General features: G+C 40.7%; 1 long non-coding RNA gene across 9 annotated transcripts in view; it reads right to left on the reverse strand.

Moving 5' to 3' along the window:
* The window catches only part of LOC105078995 (uncharacterized), a 656,088-nt gene that overhangs the window by 388,325 nt on the left and 246,214 nt on the right, over positions 1-21,549 (reverse strand). For all 9 annotated transcript variants that reach the window (XR_012511912.1, XR_012511909.1, XR_012511906.1 and 6 more), the window contains one exon: positions 5,051-5,137. This is a non-coding gene — a long non-coding RNA (uncharacterized LOC105078995). The remainder of the gene's footprint in view (positions 1-5,050; positions 5,138-21,549) is intronic.

Consider the following 21,549-nt stretch of genomic DNA (forward strand, 5'->3'; position numbering starts at 1 on the left):
GCCTCCACACCACTGCCTTCCAGCACCACAGCAGCCCCAGGACCCTGGATGTTGAACCAGCAGTGCCTTTAGTGGGTTCAACTGCAGTTGGGAGAGAACTGCGGACTCTTCTCCTAACCCCAATGTTGAGCACTGTAGCTTCTCCAGGACTGAACAATATTTCAGTCTGTGTAAGATAGCAGAAATAATGCAAGCTCTGGTATCCTGCTGCCAGAGTTCAAACCTGGGGTTGACCCTTTACCAGCTACGTGACTTGGGCAAGTTACTTAACATCCCGGAACCTGTGTTTCCACTGTAAAAGGGAGGTAAAAACGGTTCCACCCGAAAGATCTATGGGGAGCACTAAATGAAATAATGATTAGATGCTTAGTGTAGTTCCTGGCATGCGGTAAATGCACGATTGCATTATCTTTTTTTCTTTTCTTCCTACCACTCATCACCAGAAATGTGATGGCACTCCCTCCCTTCCGACCTATTCAGTTAGTTCTCCCAGTGGAAACTCACACCCTCTAATTACCTTAAAATGTGTTTCCCATGTTCTTTGGTTCAGTGATACCAAACTTGCTTGATTTTAAGAAACATCTGAAGTACTTGTTAAAAGTACAAATTCACAGATCCCGTCTCTGGAACTTCTGTTTCAGGAAATCTGGAGTAGGAAGTCAGGAAGGCTCCAGAAATCTGCATTTTTATCAAGGACCTCAGATGATTCTTATGAACTGTACTGGTTAGGGAGTAAGACCTATGTAATCCTGGGTGTTTCTATGCACTGATACTGGGGGGAGACCCATGTGCCAGGATACCCAAAAAAGCCAGGAACTTTCTAGTGCCACCCTGGGCACTGTCACAGGATAGCAAGATGTCATTAAGAAAAAATGCAAGCATCCCCCAACTAATGCAAAGTTTCTAACAGCAACTTCATAGGCCCTTAAGAAAGGATTCCTTCCACCCCACTCTCTGCCATTCAAAGTGGCTGGTTAAGGTTAACATTATTTGGGGAAGGCACAGAATGAGAGCTATTCTGCCAGGCTGTAGTAGAGCACAAAGCAACGAAGCATGGCCTCGCTAACAGCGCTGGCACAGAGGAAACACTCAGTAAGTGGCTATTGGTGTATGTAACTCCTGACCAAACGTGTACCACTTAGTGACAGGCCAGAGATGCTGCATTACCTGTCTGCCACGGGGTCTGCTGGCTGCATGAGGTTCATAAACATCTTCAAGTCGCTGTGCATCTTACAAGTGCCTAGATCCCAAGGGCCATGGATAAAGGTAGGGGGGGTTTATGTGAAGCTAGTTAAACTTAAGTCCTGGCAAGGTGTTCACGTGGTCATATATTTTGATAAAAATCTGCAAAATGAAGGTATTTTTGTACTCTTTTCTTTATGAGGGAGCCCAAAATTCTACAGCTCCAGGCTCCATAAAACCTGGATTGACCACCATGGCTTCTCAAATGGAACTGCAAAGAGCACGGGGGAACAGGATGCTTGAGAGAGCCATGCCCTCCTTGCAGTTTGGAGCCCCCAGCACCAACACATTATGCTCTCAGTGTGTCACCAAACTGCGGTCCCCTGCCTCAGGCACTGGTGATACCCTGTCCTTCTATACCCAGCCAGCAGTGCAGAGCTCCCACCCTTGCCTGATCCCAGAAGCTGCAAGGAGTCAAGGAAGACCTTCCACAGCCCTGCAAATCACTCAGACTCCTATTCCTTGTCCCAGGGCTGGGGGTTTCTTTTCCCCACTCCCACCCCCCTCCCACATGTGCCAATTCCATTTCAGCCCCAGCCTGGGGTCCCCGGCTCCATCCCCCACTCAATGATCATGCTTTCCAACTGTAAACAGCAAGGTGGCAATTTTTAAAAATGCTGACGCCTTATGCACAACCAGTTGCTCTGCAAACATTCTGTGATTTAATTTGAAATATTTGCTTTATGCAATTTGTAGATTTTAGCTATTGGACTAAGATCATTCACAGAAACAGATTGTAATTTACTGCTGTTTCTCTGGGGTTTTTTTTTATTACTGCATAAGTAAAACCCACTGTTAGCTAGCACTGTGGGGAAATGCTGGTGTTATATGCGGTGTGCATTTTAATTGGCTGCACAACCACCGTCTCTTCTTCCAGCAACCCTGCGTGTCTGCAGTAATGCCTGTGCACAATTCTCAGATCCCATTAGGTGCCTGTAATCCACGGCCTTGCAATGAACCTGTGGTCTGATTTTCCAACTGTCAGCCCTGCAGATGCTTTCAGAGTGAAGGGCCTCGAACAGAGGGCATCTAGGCTCAGGGAAGTTGGCATGAGTGTGAGCAGGTTTGGAGGAAGCTTAGCACCGAGCATGGGTTTTTCTCCTCTGGTTGTGTTCCCTGCAGCCGTCAGGGTTGATGACTCTGGTGAGGCTGGAACATGGGCCAGCAGCTCTCCCTTTGTGCTGTTTCTCACAGGAAGAAACAGGGCACACAAGTGGCAACAGAATGAACAGGGGCTTCAGAGTCTTAATAGGAGAATTTCCATCCCATTTTGCAGGTTCTTTTTTTTTTAACTGAAGTATAGTTGACTTACAATATTTTTTTCTCATTATATTTGTTACTTTTTTTGAAGTAAATTTGATTTACAATGTTATGTTAGTTTCTGGTGTACAGTATAGTGACTCAGTTATACATATATTTTTTCATATTATTTTTCATTATATGTTATTATAAGATATTGAATATAGTTCCCTGTGCTCTACAGTAGGACCTTGTGTTTACCTATTTTATATATTGCAGTTTGTATCTGCTAATCTCCAACTCCTAATTTATCTCTCCCTCTCTCCCCTTCCCCTTTGGTAACCATAAGTTTGTTTTCTGTGTCTGTGAGTCTGTTTCTGTTTTGTATATAGATGCATTTGTAGTATTTTTAGATTCTATGTATGTGATATCATATGATATTTGTCTTAATTAGCCATCTGACAATTCCCTAAGTACAATATTCTCTTGGTCCATTCATGTTGCTGCAAAATGGCAATATTTCACTCTTTTCTATGGCTGAATAATATTCCATTGTGTGTGTATGTATGTGTGTGTATATCATATCTATATATAGATTCTTTTAGTCAACAAACACATACGTACTCCGTGCCAGCCACTGTGCTTGGCACTGGGGATATCACAATGCATAATACACAGTCTTTGTTCTTAGTAAGTTCACATTCTAGTAAGGGAAGGAAAACATTCACATAAATAACTACATTGCACCACCACAGATTTTGCTAGAGACATGAGGAACTATTTAGTATAATGGAAAGAACATGGTCTTTGGAATCACAGAGACTAGGGTTCAAATGCCACTTTTGCAGTATGTTCAGCTCTACCACCTTTGGAAAAGCTGCTTTATCAAAGAACTGTGATTTCCTTACAGCAACAGAACCCTACCCTGCAGAGTGCTGAGAAGTCCCACAGCTGCAAGGAGGGGGAAGCGGGGCAGCTGCTGAAAGCATCCTTCTCCCCGGTGCTCTTTCCAGCTCCAATCCCCCTTACAGGAGGTTCCGTGGGGGATCCAGTGATGACAATTAGAAATGGCAGATGTCAAGTAGCTCGTACAGTCATAGGCATTTGATAAATGGTAGTTATCACTTATGACAACTATTAGGGAAACACCATTTCTCGTGTCCCTGGGCTATTTCAATAATCACCGAACTCCAGTCTCTCCTCCCCCTGTGCCTCCTTAGTGCATCCCAGGAGAGCTCCTTCTGCAAAGCAAAGCTTATCTGTTAAGGATCTGCTTTAAATGCTTAGCAGCTCCACCTCTCTGGGAGAAATTCCATCCTCTTGGCAGAGTCGAGGGCACCGCAGTGTCTCCTGCCTTCCTCCAGCTCACAGCCAGGCACACCTCCCACCGTCTCCCTCCGCTCCATGCAGAGCCACTTCCCTGCCACGTCCCCTCCCCCTGCCTTCTCATTTGGGACCTTCTGTTCCCATGGTTGTCTTTCCAGTCCAACCACATCTGCTTGTTCACATGCCTTCGAGACGCCACACTCCATCCACCACCCTGTTCTCCACAGCGACTAACAGAATCCAACACCACCAGCACGCCCCCGCAACTGCTCCCTCCACTTTCCTATTTGCTCCTCTCTAACCCATTCTCCAAACTGCAGCGAGGCTGAGCGTTACACATCAATCCCACCAGGCCACGCGCTTCCTCAAAACCTTCGGTGGCTCCCCCGCCATCACACTCGGGGGGAAATCCATCTCCCGACCGTGGCCTGCAAGGCTCTGCCTGATCGGACCCCGCGTGCTGTCCCACTTGCTCGCTGTGCTGTAGCCACCCTGGCCAGTCTGCAGTTCCTCCAGCCCCGAGCCCTTTCTCCCCTCTCCTGAATGTCGGCCTCCACGTCGAGAATTCGGAACTGAGTCATTTGCCGGCGTTACCGCCAACAGTCTTCCCGGCTCAGCTCCGCGGCCACGCCCTCCGGAAGCCCTTTCCTGCCTCCCCGGGACAGAATCCTGGCTCTGATTCTCTCTCATCAGACCCTGCTCTTTTCTTGCATGATATGAGTTATAATCTGTAATTTCTTAATGACCTTCTTCCCCTCTAGACTGCAGATTCCACGAGGATGGGACCTGAGCTCGGAGCCGAAGTCCAGCGCCCCGCCCACGCGTCTGAGAGCAGATGTCTCCGGGTAGGTTTCCTGCGGCCCCTGCTCTCCGCCCTCCCCAACGCCTCAGGGAGGACCGCGGCCTGCGCCTGCACGCATCTCTGTTATACACTGCTCTGAAGTACTCTCTTTCTGTGGAAATTTCTCCCCACAGGAATGTGAGCTTCCCAACACCAGGGCTATTCTGTGTGTCCCCCGCAGAGCAAAGCATCCTCCCCCCACTACCAGCTCTAGAGTCAAGATTAACCTTCTAAACCTGCAGACAAAACTGTAAAAGCCCTGCTTTCAGATACATTGTGACCAAATGCAAACAAACAAACAAAAATCACTGTAAATTTACTGAATATACTGAAAATGCTTGCGTTCATTAAGGAGTCAAACTGAGTACGTAAGTGAAGTAATACACTAAATGGCCACCCTACCTTACTCCTGAGAGGTATTCAGCTTGTTTTTTCTCCTGGTCCTAAAGCCTCCAATACCCTGAGGGAGAGAAGACCTTGTTCAGGAACCTAGAAGAGAAGGATGAAAAATGTTAGGAGACAGGAGGGTAGGAAGGGCAAGAAGAGGCAGCACACTGAGGAGCAAAGAGTTTGATCTCTGACATCAGACCGTCAAACTGTGTGGATTCCCTCGCCCTTCCCCTCAACCCCACCTCCACCGCGGATCTGGCCTTGGGCAGGACCCTTGACCTCTTTAGACCTATGCTTCCTCGGCTGAAAAGTGAAGATACAGTTGCCTTGGCAGGTTGTCCTGAGAATTAGATGATGTAAAGTGAGTCTGGCATGGACGTGAAAGCACCTAGCAGTCATCGGGCACAGCCTCCATTCATTTGTACTTGCTCATCCAAGTATTTATTCAGCTCCTGCTGTGTGCCAAAAACTGCTGAGGCTACCAGGAGAGCACAAACTAGCATGTTTGCACACTCACACAGCGTACAGTCTCTTCAGGGATACAAACATTCAAGTAATCAAAGGTAAACATGCACCTGTAGTTGGTGCTATAGAGGAGGTGACACTGTGAGCTCCTGTTACAAAGGAGAGGAGTCCGTGGCCCAGTGCAGACCCTGCAGGCAGCTGGCCTCGCTTTAATTTCTAGCACTGCCACCTACTAGATAGATGACTTTGGGCAAGTCAGTGTACTTACTGCCTTATGTTTCTGTTTATTCATCTGTTAGAGAGAGGTAATAGTAGTATCTATCACATAGGGCTGTTATGAAGATTAAATAAGTTAATAGAGAAAAGGCTGAAGACATGGAAGCAACCTAAATGTCCACTGACAGATGACTAGATAAAGAAGATATTATATATATAATGGAATACTACTCAGCCATAAAAAAGAATGAAACCATGCCATTTGCAGCAACATGGATGGACCTAGAGATTATCATACTAAGTAAAGTAAGTCAAAGATAAATATCATATATCACTTATATGTGGAATCTAAAAATAAATGATACAAAGGAACTGACTTACAAAATAGAAACAGTCTCACAGACACAGAAAACAAACGATGGTTACCAAAATGGGAAAGGGAGGCAGATAAATTAGGAGTTTGGAATTAACAGATACACACTACTATATATAAAGTAAACAAGGATCTACAGTATAGCACAGAGAACTATATTCAGTATCTTGTAATAACCTATAATGGGGAAGAATCTAAAAAAGAATGTGTAATATATATACACATACATATAACTGAATCACTATGCTGTACACCTGAAACTAACACAGCATTGTAAATCAACGATACTTCAATAAAAAATTTTAAAAATAAAAACAGAAAGAGGGCTGGTGGTTGATAACTACTGTATAAGGATTTGCTATTTCATTATTATTACTTTGCCTAATTGGAGTGGTAAAGAAGGATTCCTAAGAAGTAACATTTGAACTGAGATCTTCAAGGATGAGTAGTATTCACTAGGTGACAGGAGGGAGGGAAAAGCCTAAGCAAAGGTCCACAGGTGGAAAGGATAGTAGCAAATCCAAGGACGTGAATGTGCTACTAGGGCTGCAGTTGAGAAATGAAGTCAGACCCAGCAGGACTTTGGAAGTCACGGCAAGACTTTCATCTTCATCCTACGGGCAATGGGAGTCGTTGGGTTTTGTGAGCAGGAAGAACATCACTGTAACTTCAGAGCAGAGAAGAGGCTAATGAAGTGACAGAGTGAATGCAGGAACAGCAGCTGGAAGTTTACTGTAGAGCTCTGGAAGAAGTGAGGATGACAAGGACAAGAGATGGGACAGATGAGACATGGAATGGATTTAAGAGGTGTTTTGGAGATAAAATTGACAAGACTTTGCTGATGGGGCAAGAGGTAGAGGGAAAAGAAGCAGAGAGAGATGGCCAGCATGGCTCCCAGTTATCTGGCTTGCAAAACTGGATGGACGGCAGAGCTATGCACTGGAGCTGAAGATGGAGAACCATGAAGCAGATCCTTACGGAGGGGCATGGAATGCAACTGAGGTCAGGGTGCCATCTAAATAACAAAGTATGTGAGTGATCAGAGGTGCTCTTCCCCTGGAGAAGTCCCTTGACCTGTATATCTTATATTCCATTAATAGTCCTGCAGACAGGCAGAACAACTGATCATCCGAAGGTCATTTACATTTGGCCATGGGATGCAGTGATGTGTCAACTATATACACTTAACATGCTCTTTCTAGCCCAGACAGTCCTCTCTCAGCAGCCAGAGACCAGCAAAAGGAGAAAGAATAAGGTTCTGACTCAGTGGTCCACTGAAGCAAAGAGATGGCTGTATCTTCACAAGTCACCAGGACAAAACCATGTTCTCCTCAGTGTGTGAAAAATCCAGGTAAGTTGTCACGGGAACAGTCAGTGGATTTTAACATCATTATTATTTCTAGCTGCCCTGTGTGAGCACTTACAGTGTGCCTGGTGCTTCATCCACCCTGTCTAGCACCTTCATACTGTCTGCCACCTATCACGACAGGAAAAAAGATTCAAAGAGAGTGACTTACTGAGGCTATACAGTCAGTGGGTGACAGAGCAAGTATCTGGACCCAAGTCTGCATGACTCTAAGGCCAATCTTCTTTTTTTAACCTTAGTGAATTTCTTTAACTGAGCAACACTTTAGCATTGACTCCTATATGCAAAGCAGGCATTTCCAGGTGGTTAAACACAGGTAAGGTGAAGCCCTTGGCCACACAATAGAACAAAGCTAATTGGCCTCTGCAGAGATCAAAACCACGACCTTGTCCTTATTTGATCGTTCTGCCAATGGAGCGCTCAAGGCAAACTTGCCATCAAATGGCTATCAAGCGTTTTATTTCCCTATGTTTTGCTTAGGTTGCTCATTTATTCAAAGAGCTCAGCCTTTCAAAATAAGCCACTGCGTGGAAGAGAAAGAAGCGATGAGTCTACAAATTATCAAATGGAAAGGCTTTTAACAGGATTTGCCAAGGACTTAAAAGGTAGGCAGTAGGGGGCTGGAAACCTACCTTTGGAGATGAGCAGAACAAAGCTCCCAGATCCTGGCCCTCAGGAATGGGTGCCCTTTACTGGCCTTGCCACGTGCTCTCACTGCCACCTGCTGGACATGACACGCATCTCCATCTCCTATAAAGGTCCCCCTGGAGATTGCTCACAACCTGTCCTGCAGGTTGCTCACACTTGATCTCGCCTCCTTTTCCCAACTTAAGGTTTCCTACTCAAGAAGAATTTTGATTTTCTGACCCCAAACTCTTTTCAGCCTGATACCAAGGAAAGGCAGGTAGGAATCCATGCATGTGCTGGCACTGGTGGAGAGAAGCCAAGAGTACAGAGACCACCTTGTGAGGGATGCAGGGCAGGGGAGGCCGGGGGTGGCCGGGGTGGGTGGGGGACACTGCTTGCCATAGCACCTGGGAGAGCCCGCTGCACCTGTGAATCCAGTCATCTAATTTTCAGAACCTCAAGGCTCTTTGGCCATAACTTTAATGACAAAACCTCCCCAAATCCCTTTTAAATACAGCGAGATACATCCTTCCCTGCATATTTCTTTTCCTTTAAGCACAGCTTGCGTAGCTAAGGGCAGGGTGGGCTTCCAGCTTCAGAACACAGGGCTATTATTTCACGAGGCCACAGGCGGCCGTCTTTCTTTTTAAAAGAAGTTCAATCTTCTTTCATTCACTCACAGCATGAAAATAAATTACTGTGCTTGAGCATTTTAAAAATTAAAGGCTTAGATGGCACACAACTGATCTTCAAGTAGTTGAAATGGTTTCCATCAGCTACTACATTTTTTAAGTTGTCTTTTTCATTTTTCTTTGATTTACTTCATGTGGCATTATGTAGGTGCAGTGGACGGAAATGCATCTCATATTCCAAATCAGCTAGGATGCTAAACTCCATTCCTTTTGGATACATTTGGAATAGAAAGATGGAGTGGAACATATTGGAGGTAAAAGTCAGGGGCCTAGCTAGTGACTCGTCCTTCATATGTTTCAGGTTCAACAACTCAAATAAATTAGAGTCATTCTCTGAATTTGCTTTCCAAAGTTCCAGACTTCCAGAATGTCTTGGCAATAAAAGAGGACCTAGAATTTCTCAGTCAGTTTTCAGACTTTTTACATCATTCACTGAACCCGACTACTGTCTTCTGATTTAACACACTGAACTGAAACCACACAGCCAGGTGTCATGACTCTCAAGTTTGTGTCTTCAGTTTCTAACACTCACCTGAGGTCTAGGCCCATCTCTCTAACTACCCACTAAATACTTCACTCTGGGTGTCCCACATCCAGCTTAAGGCAACTTAAGCTCATTGTGTCTAATCTCAGTCCTGGTCACCTCGGCCCCATCTCCTAAACCTGCTCTTCCTTCCTGCAATCATGCCATTTAATGGCAAAACTATCCACTTAATTACGTAAACCCAAACCCCAAGCGTCGCATGATACCCCATCCTTTATGTATGATTGATTATGAAGTCCTGTTATGTCTACTACCTAATAAAGCTGTTCCTTCTCTTCTCTCCAGCTATACTGACACTGCCTTTTCCCTGGAAATGTTGAAACAGCCTTCAACTATCTACCTTTCCCCATGTTTAATGTTCTCCTTTTTATCCTTCACATTCAAAAATACAGAACTGATCACATCCTTGACACCACAATCACAGTATATAGAAGGAAAGATTAATAAATTGGACTCATCAAAATGTAAAACTTTTGTTCTGGAAAAGATCCTGTTAAGAGGGTGAAAAGACAAACTATGGACGGGAAGAAAGTATTCACAATCACGTATCCAACAAAGGACTTGCAGGGCTTCATCTAGAATACATAAAGAACTCTCAAAACTTAACATTAAAAAAGCCAACCAATTCAACTCAAAAATAATCAAAAGACATGCACAAACATTGCATGGAAGAGTAAATACAGATGGCAAATAAGCACATGAAAAGGTGTACAATGTCATAAGTCATTGGAAAAATGCAAACTAAGACTATAATACGATGTAACTACACCTACCAGAATTGCTAAAATTAAAAAAAAAAAAAGTGATAACACCAAATCTGGGGGAAGATGTGGAGAAACTGAATCACTCATGAGAATGTCAAATGGTAGAGCCCCTCTGGAAAATAGTTTGACATTTCCTTTTAAAACTAAAAATGGACTTACACCAAAAGACCCAGCAATTGCACTCTTGGGCATATATAGCAGAGAAATAAAAACTTGTTTTCACACAAAAATTTAGACACAAATGTCATAGCAACTTTATTTGTAATAACCAAAAACTACCCAAATGCTCTTCAATAAGTGAATGGTTGAACAGACAGCCCGTGGAATACTACTTAGTAATTAAAAAGGAATAAACCATTAAACAAGAAGGATCCTCAACAAAATGATGTTGGGTGAAAAAAAGTTTATGTCAAAAGGATGTATCTTGCATGATTCAATGGATGTGAAATTTATGAAATGAAGTAGGCCCACCCTACTCCAGTTTGAACTCATCTTAACTGATTACACGAGGAATAACTGTTTCCAAGTAAGGCCACATTCTGGGGTACTGGGGGTTAGCATGTCAACACACGAATTTGGGAGGAAAACAACTCAACCTGTAACACCCAGGAAGCACTAGTAACGAAGAAAACTGTTCCTTCTTCTGTTTGAATGAATAGACAGTCTACGTGTCAGTAGTGTGCCTGGTAGCAGAGGGCACACAGAATGTGAAGTGGAAACTGACTGGGACTTGCCATGAAGATTCTTATGCTCATCACATAAGGAGACATTTAACAACCACACAAGTGTGCTTAACACGCTATTAGCAGATGTTTGACGGCTTGCCAAATATGCAGGTTGGAACATTCTGCAATAATCATATTCCAGTCTATAGTTGACTCACCTCGTAGTTGGCTTAGAGTCATAAATTAGCTATAAAATTTTTCACAGTGAAAAAAATACTTACTGAGAACAAGCCAGAGTTGGTAAATAATTCACTCAGCTTTTATAAGAGCCAAATTGCTTAATCCAGGCATTGTAACCAATTGTGGCCGGGCATTGGGAGAAGAAAGTGGATGTGGCCATTCTGAACATGGCCTAGGAATTGTTTGGTGGCTTTTGGGGACAGAAAGCGGGGATGAAACAGACTCTCTCCAAGGAAATCCTCTGCACAGTCCTCCATCTCCAACAACCCAATCCATTCACATATGTTCATGTGCATGAGTCAGTCTAACCAGTTCCTGGGCACCAAATCTGAAGTTGTCGCCCGATAACTTCCAGTATCTGCTATCTTCTGTATCTTAGAGCCCCAAACTAAACTTCCATTATAACATCCTATATGTAAACATGTTTATTTTCTGCTGCATTGATATAGAATCATCTTTCCTTTTTAGAAACATCCATCACCAATTTTAGAAGTTTAAATTTGTATCAAGATGTTACATGAGCTATCCATTTGGGGAAAAATTAGAATATGGAGAGGTTTTATGGGAACATGCCAAGTGAGAGAGGGCCTGGCTGATATACAGGAAATAGACTTGCAGAGATGACAAGAAATGACATTCCAAGGAAAGTGAATCGTGTGACTGACGTCAGTGTGTCATGAGTGGTAGAGCTCAGCCATGGAGCCTGGAGTCCACTGAGAGTTCCTCGTTGAAAGAAGGAAACAAACCTAAGTGGGACAGAGATTGAAACATCAACCAGAAAACAAGAGATGGCTGAAGAAGGGGCTTGAGTCCAAACCCTTAAATCTGCAGAGGAGCAGAAATCCAGGCTGGCATCAGTATCCAAGAGATCCAATCTGAGGGAAGCAATTTAGATTCTTGGCACAAGGTGGATACCCAAGTCACAGAGTAGGATGGTCTAAGTCTGGAAAAGATACTGAGTGGGGACAGTTTTGTGCCTTAGTGATGGGAACTCCACACACTCTAGATTATGTGGGACAGAAAGTTTCTCTCCTCCGAGTCCGAGTTGGAAGGGTGGACCCAAGTTGCTCAAGCTGCCTGAGATGGAACCGGGGGAAACCTTGGGAAAGGGGCATGACACCAGCAGCACAGACAAGTACATGTGGAAAGACGACGTCCATCGTCATCTTCACCAGCATCACCGCCGTCATCACCACCACCACTGTCACTAACACTCAGAGAGCATTTACCTTTTATCAGGCACTTTTTAAAGCACTTTACACAATGTTAATTCATTTACACCTTACAGTAACCTTTTAATATCTTTTTTACAGATGAGGAGACTGAGCAAAGAGAGGTTAAGTAACTTGTCCAAGATCGCCACTTGAAAAGCAGTAGACCTGGTATTCTGTGAACTTGAGAATGACCAGCTGTCTGAGCAGACTCCTAGTCTATTTACCAAGCTGCCTGAACAGCATGCCCGGCGTGCCTGACCCACAGGCACAGGGGAGAAGCCCATGGGTGCACAATGCTGGAAGGGAAGCTGCAGAAATGAGCAGAAAGCACTTCAGAGTCCTGTAATTCTGCCCCCAGGGGAAGTGTGAGCCAGGGGCTATTTCAGACACTGGCTAGTGAAATGAGCTATTTCCTTTTCAACAAGGAGTAGTGAGTAATAGATTAGAGGTAAAAATACTAAGATAGCAATGGGAGGACCTCCTACTCTGTAGAGATTATGACACCTCCTGACCTGACACAAATCAGTCACTTAAGAAGTGATCGTTAGTCGGGTGAGTATAGCTCAGTGGCAGAGCACATACGTAGTATGCATGAGATTCTGGGTTCAATCCCCGGGACCTCCATTAAAGATAATAATACTAAATAGTAAATAAATAAAATTAAAAAAAAAAAGAAGTGATCATTAATAGTAGTATATGCTGGCGTTAATAGGAAAAGACTCTGAAAAATAAGAGACCTAAAACTTCTCTCGCCTCTGTTTCCCCCCCTTATTTATGAGACCATAAGGGACAGTGGGAGCTATAAATCCCACCTTCCCCCAAAGCAGATGTCCCTTTGCTGTGTCCCTCCAGCCCTGGGGTGTGCCCCTTCTTTGAGACTTCTGATTCAGTAAAATGACAGCTCGAAGGTCCAGCACAGTGGTCACCTTCATGATACACAAAGAAAATCATGACTTCCAAATTATTTGCCAAAAACAAAATAAAAACAGTAAGTACTATCTCCTGTTATAAACATGGCCCTAGTGGAGTAACTGAAGGGCCAAGGAAAGATGTGAGACGCATAGAATCCACTTGAATACCTTATGTATCCAGGCCCTGCCAGTTAGGGTAAATGAAGAAAAGAATTAAGGATAAACTCAAACTTTAAACTGGTAATTGATTCTTATTTAGTGATGAAGCAACCTGGGTAAGAGTTAACAGAATTTCATCTACCCACATCAAACAGTAAAGTTGAAATATGTCACGTAAGAATTAAGGTCTGAACTTGGACTCCAGGCACTTAGGCTGAAAAAAAAAAAAAAAAATGGCACTTACAGATCAGGGTCCTGGGCAAACCTGAATGTGGCCATAAGGAAAACCTCCCCCAGTGACTATAGCCCCAGATCTTGCCCCAGCTCCAAATTGCTGGTCAATCAGCCTTCTCAGCCTGCTGAGAAGTAACTTCAGTCTGCTGAGGTGGTGACCCTATTCTCAGTGGCTAAGGGTTTCTTTAATGCCTGGAAGACGGAGAGAGAAATAAAGATGATAAAGTAATCAAATCCATGGTGTCAATATTTTTAAACTGCTTAGAAAATCTGGTACATCAAAGCATTTGACAGATTAAAATATGTAACCAAATAAAACATGCCATTAAATAGTTGATTTTTAGACTCATGGTTTAAGTTAAAAGGTATAAATCTATCTGCCTATGTTTGCATATACTATTAGAAGATATAAAAGAACTTGAGATTTGCAATATTTATAAATCTTATTTATTAAATTAGCTAGAGCATTTTAAGTACTTCGAAGAAATTTACTTGCTATAGGCGTTTAGTTCTTAAGAAGAGCAAATCCATTAAAGTTTAAAGTATTTAAAGGACTAATTAATCAAGTTAATGAATAAATTCGTTTACAGTCATTGGTAACATTTACTAGATTTAAAAGTAGAATAGTAATTAGGAGTTGAATGTAACTGTTCAATTTTAAAAAATGCTGGTTTATAATTTGAACACATTAAATTCTCATTTTAAAGACAAAAGTACCTGAAAATAATCTTTTCTGTGAATGACATCAGCCCCCAGTACCACTAAAACACAAATGACATTTCTGATTCTGTGTTTCCTTTGATTCTGGGTTCTTGGCATTTGGTCTTTTACAGAACATAACCCTGATCCATAAAGAACCAGCTGTCTTCAGAAGGAGGAAAAACCATTTACATGTCAAATGTGAATCTATTTCCTTACTATATTTAATCTCCAGGAATGGCCTCATAAAATAATAAAAGTCTCAGTTCAAATTAGCATCTGATACTTCATTCCATTATCAAAAACCATTACTACATAATTTATTGGCCTACAGAAAGGAAACTCCTTTTCTGTTTGGTCTTCAGCTCTAGGGAGATCAAATTCTGGTTGTATGTATCTCCATCAATATTAATCAAAATTACACAGAGACTCACTCCCTGTCTATAGAATTTTCTATAAAGATTAAAACACATGGTTGCAGAACCAGTTGTACATATTTACAACTTGGGACCTATTGAAGTGTAGCTGACAAAAGATGGAACAGAGAGGAAGGGAAGAAATGTGCAGAATGTGGTAGAAAGGGTAACATCATAAGGTGAGGAGTCAGAAATAACTGAGCTATTACTGAAGCTGAAGGATCAGAAATAGAGCTTTAGGTATATTTTTATTGAACTATAGTTGCTTTACAACGTTTCAAGTGTATAGCAAAGTGTTTCAGTTGTACATACATACATACATACATATACATATACATATATATATCCTTTTGCAGATTCTTTTCCATTATAAGTTACTACAAGATATTGAATATAGTTCCCTGTGCTATACAGTAGATCCTTGTTGTTTATCTATTTTATATATAGTAGTTTGCACCCGCTAATCCCAAACTCCTAATTTATCCATTTATCCCCCACCTCATGTTCCCCTTTGGTAACCAAAAATTTGTTTTCTGTCTGTGAGTCTGTTTCTGTTTTGTAAATAAGTTCCTTTGTATCATTTTTTTTTAGGTTCCACATATAAGTGATATATGATATTTGTCTTTCTCTGCCTGACTTACTTCACTTAGTATGATAATCTCTGGGTCCATCCATGTTGCTGCAAATGGCATGGTTTCATTCTTTTTTATGGCTGAGTAATATTCCACCACATCTTCTTTATCCAATCATCTGATAATTTTTCATTTAGGTTGCTTCCATGTCTTGGCTATTATAAATAGTGCTGTTATGAACATTGAGGTGCATGTGTCTTTTTGAACTAGAGTTTTCATCTTTTCCAGATATATGTCCAGGAGTGGGATTGCTGGATCATACAGTAACTCTATTTTTTTAGTTTCTTTACGGAACCTCCATACTGTTTTCCATAGCCACTGTACCAATTTACATTCCCACCAACAGTGTAGGAGGGTTTCTTTTCCTCCATACCCTCTCCAGCATTTATTATCTGTAGACTTTTGATGCTGGCCATCCTGACCAGTGTGAGGTGATACCTCAATGTAGTTTTGATTTGCATTTCTCAAATAATTAGTGATGCTGAGCATCTTTTCATGTGCCTGTTGTCCATATATATGTCTTCCTTGGAGAAATGTCTACTTAGATCTTCTGCCCATTTTTTGACTGGGTTGTTTGTTTTCTTGATATTGAGCTGTATGACCTGCTTATATATTTTGGAGATTAATTCCTTGTCAGTTGCATCATTTGCAAACATTTTCTCCCATTCCATAAGGTTAGCTTTCTGATTTGCTGTGCAAAAGCTTTTAAGTTTAATTAGGACTCATTTGTTTATTTTTGTTTTTATTTCCATTACTCTAGGAGACGGATCCAAAAAAATATTGTATCCAAAATATTGCAATTTATGCCAAAGACCATTCTGCTTATGTTTTCTTCTGGGGTTTTATAGTATCTGATCTTACATTTAGATATTTAATCCATTTTGAGCTTATTTCTGTGTGTGGTGTTAGAGAATGTTCTAATTTCATTCTTTTACAGGTAGCTGTTCAGTTTTTCCAGCACCACTTATTGAAGAGACTGTCTTTTCTTCATTGTATATTCTTGCCTCCTTTGTCATAGATTAATTGGCCATAATTGTATGGGGTTATTCCTGGACTTTCTATCCTGTTCTATTGATCTATAGTCTGTTTTTGTGCCAGTATCATACTGTTTTGATTACTGTAGCTTTGTAATATAGTCTGAAGTCAGGGCACCTGATTCCTCCAGCTCCATTCTTCTTTCTCAAGATTGTTTTGGCTATTCCAGCTCTTTTGTGTTTCCATGCAAATTTTAACAATTTTTGTTCCAGTTCTGTTGAAAATGCTATTGGTAATTTGATAGGGATTGCATTGAATGTGCAGATTGCCTTGGGTAGTATGGCCATTTTAACAATATTAATTCTTCAATCTAAAAGCACAGTATATCATTCCATCTGTTTGTGTCATCTTCAGTTTCTTCCATCAGTGTCTTATAGTTTTCAGAGTACAGATCTTTTGCCTCTTTAGGTATGTTTATTCCTAGGTATTTTATTCTTTTTGATGTGATGACAAATGGTATTGTTTCCTTAATTTCTTTTTCTGACAGTTCATTGTTAGTGTATAGAAATGCAACTGATTGCTGTATATTAATTTTCTATCCTGCAACTTTACCTAATTCATTGATGAGCTCTAGTAGTTTTCTGGTAGCCTCTTTAGGATTTTCTGTGTATAGTATCATGTCATCTGCAAACAGTGACAGTTTTACTTCCTTTCCAGTTTGGATTCCTTTTAATTCTTTTTCTTCTTTGATTGCTATGGCTAGGACTTCCAAAACTATGTTGAATACAAGTGGTGAGGGTGGGCATATTTGTCTTATTCCTGATCTTACAGGGAATGTTTTTAGCGTTTCACCACTGAGTATGACTTAGCTGTGGGTTTGTCATATATAGCCTTTATTATGTTGAGGTATATTCCCTCTATGCCCACTGTCTGGAGATTTTTATCATAAATGGATATTGAATTTTATCAAAAAGCTTTTTTTTGCATCTATTGAAATGATCATATGGTTTTTATTCTTCAATTTGCTAATGTGATTTATCAATCACATTAGGTATATTATTTAAAATTATCAAAGTAACCAATAAAAGAACTAAAGTTGTAAGTATAAATTATACACATATATACAGATACATGTATGTTTGTGCATGTGTATGTATCCAAAAACATTAGGAAGAGGATAGGAGAAAAGAATAGTCTTTAAGCAACATTATTTTTCACATCAAAGAGAAATTATATTTATTATATATAATAAATATGTACTATATATTACAAATCAAAACAAAAAACAAAAAACAACAACCTGGCACACATACCTGGATCATCACTGTTCAATATAGTAGCCACCAGCCACATATGGCTGGTGAGCACTTAAAATAAATCTAATCCAAATTGAAATGTGCTGCAAGTATAAAATACACAACAGATTTTGAAAAAAATAGAAAAATGTGAAATATCTCATTAATAAGCTCTATTTGATTATATGTTGAAATGACAATATTTTGGATAAACTAGGTTAAATAAAACATATTAACAAAATAAGCTTTCTAAGTGCATTTTTATTTTTTTCACGTGGCTATTAGATAATTTAAAATTATAGGTGTGGCTCATGTTAAATTTTTTAGACAGAACTACTCTAGAGTTTTAGCATTGAACATCAGAAGAACTGGAAATACAGATAAAGGAGTTGGCCTCAGGGAAACTTAGGGGAAGAGATAAATGCGGCAGGAGCCACTTGCTTTTATCAGTAACTCTTCTATACAATTCAAATTATCTTAGGCATATGATGCTTTGCAGACAATTTGAAATGTTTAAACAAATGTAAAATAAACGAGTAAAATATTATAAAGAGGGAAAATAATGAGACCATAGATAAAGGCTTTTTAAAAATAAACATGGAACGGCACCAGTGGGAGAGGCAGGGAATGTAGCTGGACAGTGTTCACAGGCAGGACAGAGACACGAGGCCTCTCTATGGGTCAGTGTGACAGCTTAGGGATCATTGTGGGCAGGTCTTTGTCAGTAGCGTTCATGAACAGAGCATTCATTCACTCATTTTCAGTTCATCCTAGTCTCCGGTTCTCATTCTTACAATGACTAGTAAGATTTCACTTCTCTCTGCCCTGCAGAATGACAGCCAAAGCATATTCAGTACTGTCATAGAAATCACAAGGTCTTTACCAATTTCCTGATGGCTCTTAGCACCCAGAGTGACATAATGTCCCAAGTCAGCACCTCCCTCATAAGTCTCTCTTTACCAGCAGGAAATTCAGTAATTCTAAAAGAATCCTCCTTCATCAAGCTCTCAGTTGCAGAGAATTAAGTGTGTCTACCTCTGAGTCCGTAAGATTTGGGCCTTTTAATGCTTTCTTGCATTGTAGACACAGTACCCCAGTGCCTAACAGTAAGAAGGTCAAGTCACCCAGTAAATGAATTCATGCAACAAGTATTTTTGAGGACCTGCTTGTGCTGGGCTCTGTTCTAAGTATGAGGGACAGCAACGAGTGAAACAATATTCTCTGCTCTCTTGGGACTTACATTTTAGTGGGAGAGACAAATAACAAACAAGCAAACAAACACATACATGAGATAATGTTTAGTGATTATAAGTGCTCTTTTATATTTTCATCATTGCATAAGAAAAAGATGCAGATTGGTGGAGTAGAGGATGATGGGATGGGGTGAGGAGGTGACTATTTGTACAGAATTCTTACTGAGGAAATGACATTGGAGGAAGCACTTAGATGATGGAAAGGATCCAGCTATGCAAAAATCAGAGAGGAAGGGAGATGTTCCGTGTAATGAATGACAATGTCAAAGCACTTCAGATGGGAATGAACTCAGAGAGGTCAAAAAAAGCAAGAAGGCATGTGGGGCTGGAAGAGTGAGTGATAAGGAGAGGGAGGAAACTGAGATCCAGCCCACCTCCGATCTCATGGGGCCCTGTGGGCCGTGGTAAGGACTTTATATTTTACTCCAAATAGTATGAACTCTATGAGATGGTTTGGAGCAGAGAATGAATTGGCAGGACTTTTGAATTCCTGATTTTCTTGTAGAATTATAAGCAAATAGTCAAAAGATATTTCCCTCTTGACTTTCTCCACTCTTAAGGATAGTAAAAGGAGAGGATTAAATCAATCAGAATTATTTATTCAGCATAAACTTGGAACCATCCCGGATCAACAAAGAGCTAACTGACTACTTACAGGATTGCATCACTCTCCACCACTCTGTGCCATTTATAGGAGAACCGAGGTTTCACATCCAGTGTCTTCAAAGTTAATGAACATTTATGGAGCCCCTTCTGTAGACCAGCCCTGTGCTAGGCACTTGTCTACGTCAGCCTCATAACAACCCTGTGATAGCGGTAAGATTATCCCATTCCATATTTGAAGAAACAGGCTTGGAGATTAAATGACTTGTCTAAGATTTTAAGGCAGTAAGTGACAGCCTAGATTCATGCCCAGCTTTCCACATCACGTTGTCTTTTTTATAGCCCTCTTATCAGCCATAATGGGGTTTTCTGGCATTTTAAAAGACAAATATCAAAATGAATAATCTACTTGGAGGTAAATAGTGGTAATTGCTGTCAGTTCCTGACAGTAAAATAGAGATTCAGCAAAGGAGGATAATTTGCTAGCAATTATGCACTTGGTAGTGGCCAAGCCGGGATAATTATTAGATTTTCCCAAATGTTTCTATGGTTATCCAACCCCATCTTTGAAAATTCAAAAGCAGAAAGACATAAATTAAACCTAAGAATGAGAATGGATTTCAAAGTAATAAAGGTTAATTAAGCTCTAGATATGCTCACCCAAAAAAAAAGTGCATAGCATCTGCAAAAATGAGAATATTCAAAGGACGCTTCCCAAGTAGAGATGTGGGGGAGCATATTATGAAGCAGAGACAGCAACTGAGTGGGTGGATAGACGTGGATGAGCAGGAAGCCTGGTACCATCCCAGGCTAGCACATCGATTCTGTTGAGTAATTAAGGTTCCTACAGATTAGTCATTACAAACTGTTCACCAGGACACACTGTTCTCTAAACTGAAAGTGTGCTTAGCTTGTGTTTTGCCTGTGATTTCTCAATAAGATTTGTGTCATATTGATCGGGGCATATCAATCTTAAAGCTGGTGAAAAAAATGTATGATATTTTTATTAAGACTTAGAAAAATAATATATTGTATATGGCTGTTCATACCCCTCCATTCAAGCAATGTCACTGTAGTAAATGGAGAGGAAAATTCTATTACAGTAGAACATGCTTTACTGCACCAACATTTTCCTTTCGATTTTAAGCTACACTGGAAAACAAACTGGACCCTTCAGGAATCATTTGTTTCAGCATTTAAAAAAGGGATTGATTTTTAACATTGGAGCATATAATCAAGTTTTAGAAACATTCAAATCAAAATGATTTTTGAACGGCAATTTGTCAGTGTTTCATTTGTCCAACGTCTGAATATTAAATTTTTTAAGTTTTTTCCTTGATCCTGTATCTCTTACATACAGTCATTTCCTTTAGAGTTACTTCATTATTTTAAAATTGCCAACTTACCATGATTTTTTCTTTCCTATTCCACTTACAAAATTAAAATACCTATGTAATAAGGTAAAGAAATAGGGAAGGTTTCTTTTTATTTTAATTGCATAATTAAAATGGGGGGGAGGGTACAGCTCAGTGGCAGAGTGTGTGTTTAGCATGCACAAGGTCCTAGGTTCAATCCCCAGTACCTCCATCAAAAATAAGTAAATAAATAAATAAATAAATAAATAAACAAACCCAATTATGTCTCCCCCCCAAATTTTTCTTTTCAAATGATAACAACTTTGATGTAAAAAATAATTATGGAAGAATTGAAAACTGGACTAAGTGACTCAGAGATTGTCTCCTTGTATCTTTTGATACTGTCATCCCAACACACGGCCTTCCCAGAAAGGGAAGGTGAATGTAAAAGATTACACAGTGGGTTTTATGACCAGGCCTACAAATAGCACACCGTGCTTCCAACCATATTTCACTGAACAAAACCCAGGTACTTGGCCCCAAACCAAATGCAAGGGATAATGGGAAAAGCAAACTTTCTGTGCACCTAGGAAAAGCAAATGGGCTTTACTAATATCTAGCAAGTCTCTAACACAAAGAAAGTTAACATATACAATGGTAAGGTTCTCAGACTTCCTTCTATAACTTCTAAAGGTTCAAATGGTTATCCCAGAATTCATGTATAAGTATACATTTTCGTAGCTTTATGAAGAAAGCTCATGAGCAGCTGGCACCAAAAAAAAAAAAAAAAAAGCCTTTACCACTGATATTCTG

Source organism: Camelus bactrianus, chromosome 15, assembly GCF_048773025.1.
Source record: "Camelus bactrianus isolate YW-2024 breed Bactrian camel chromosome 15, ASM4877302v1, whole genome shotgun sequence".
Classification (NCBI taxonomy): domain Eukaryota; kingdom Metazoa; phylum Chordata; class Mammalia; order Artiodactyla; family Camelidae; genus Camelus; species Camelus bactrianus.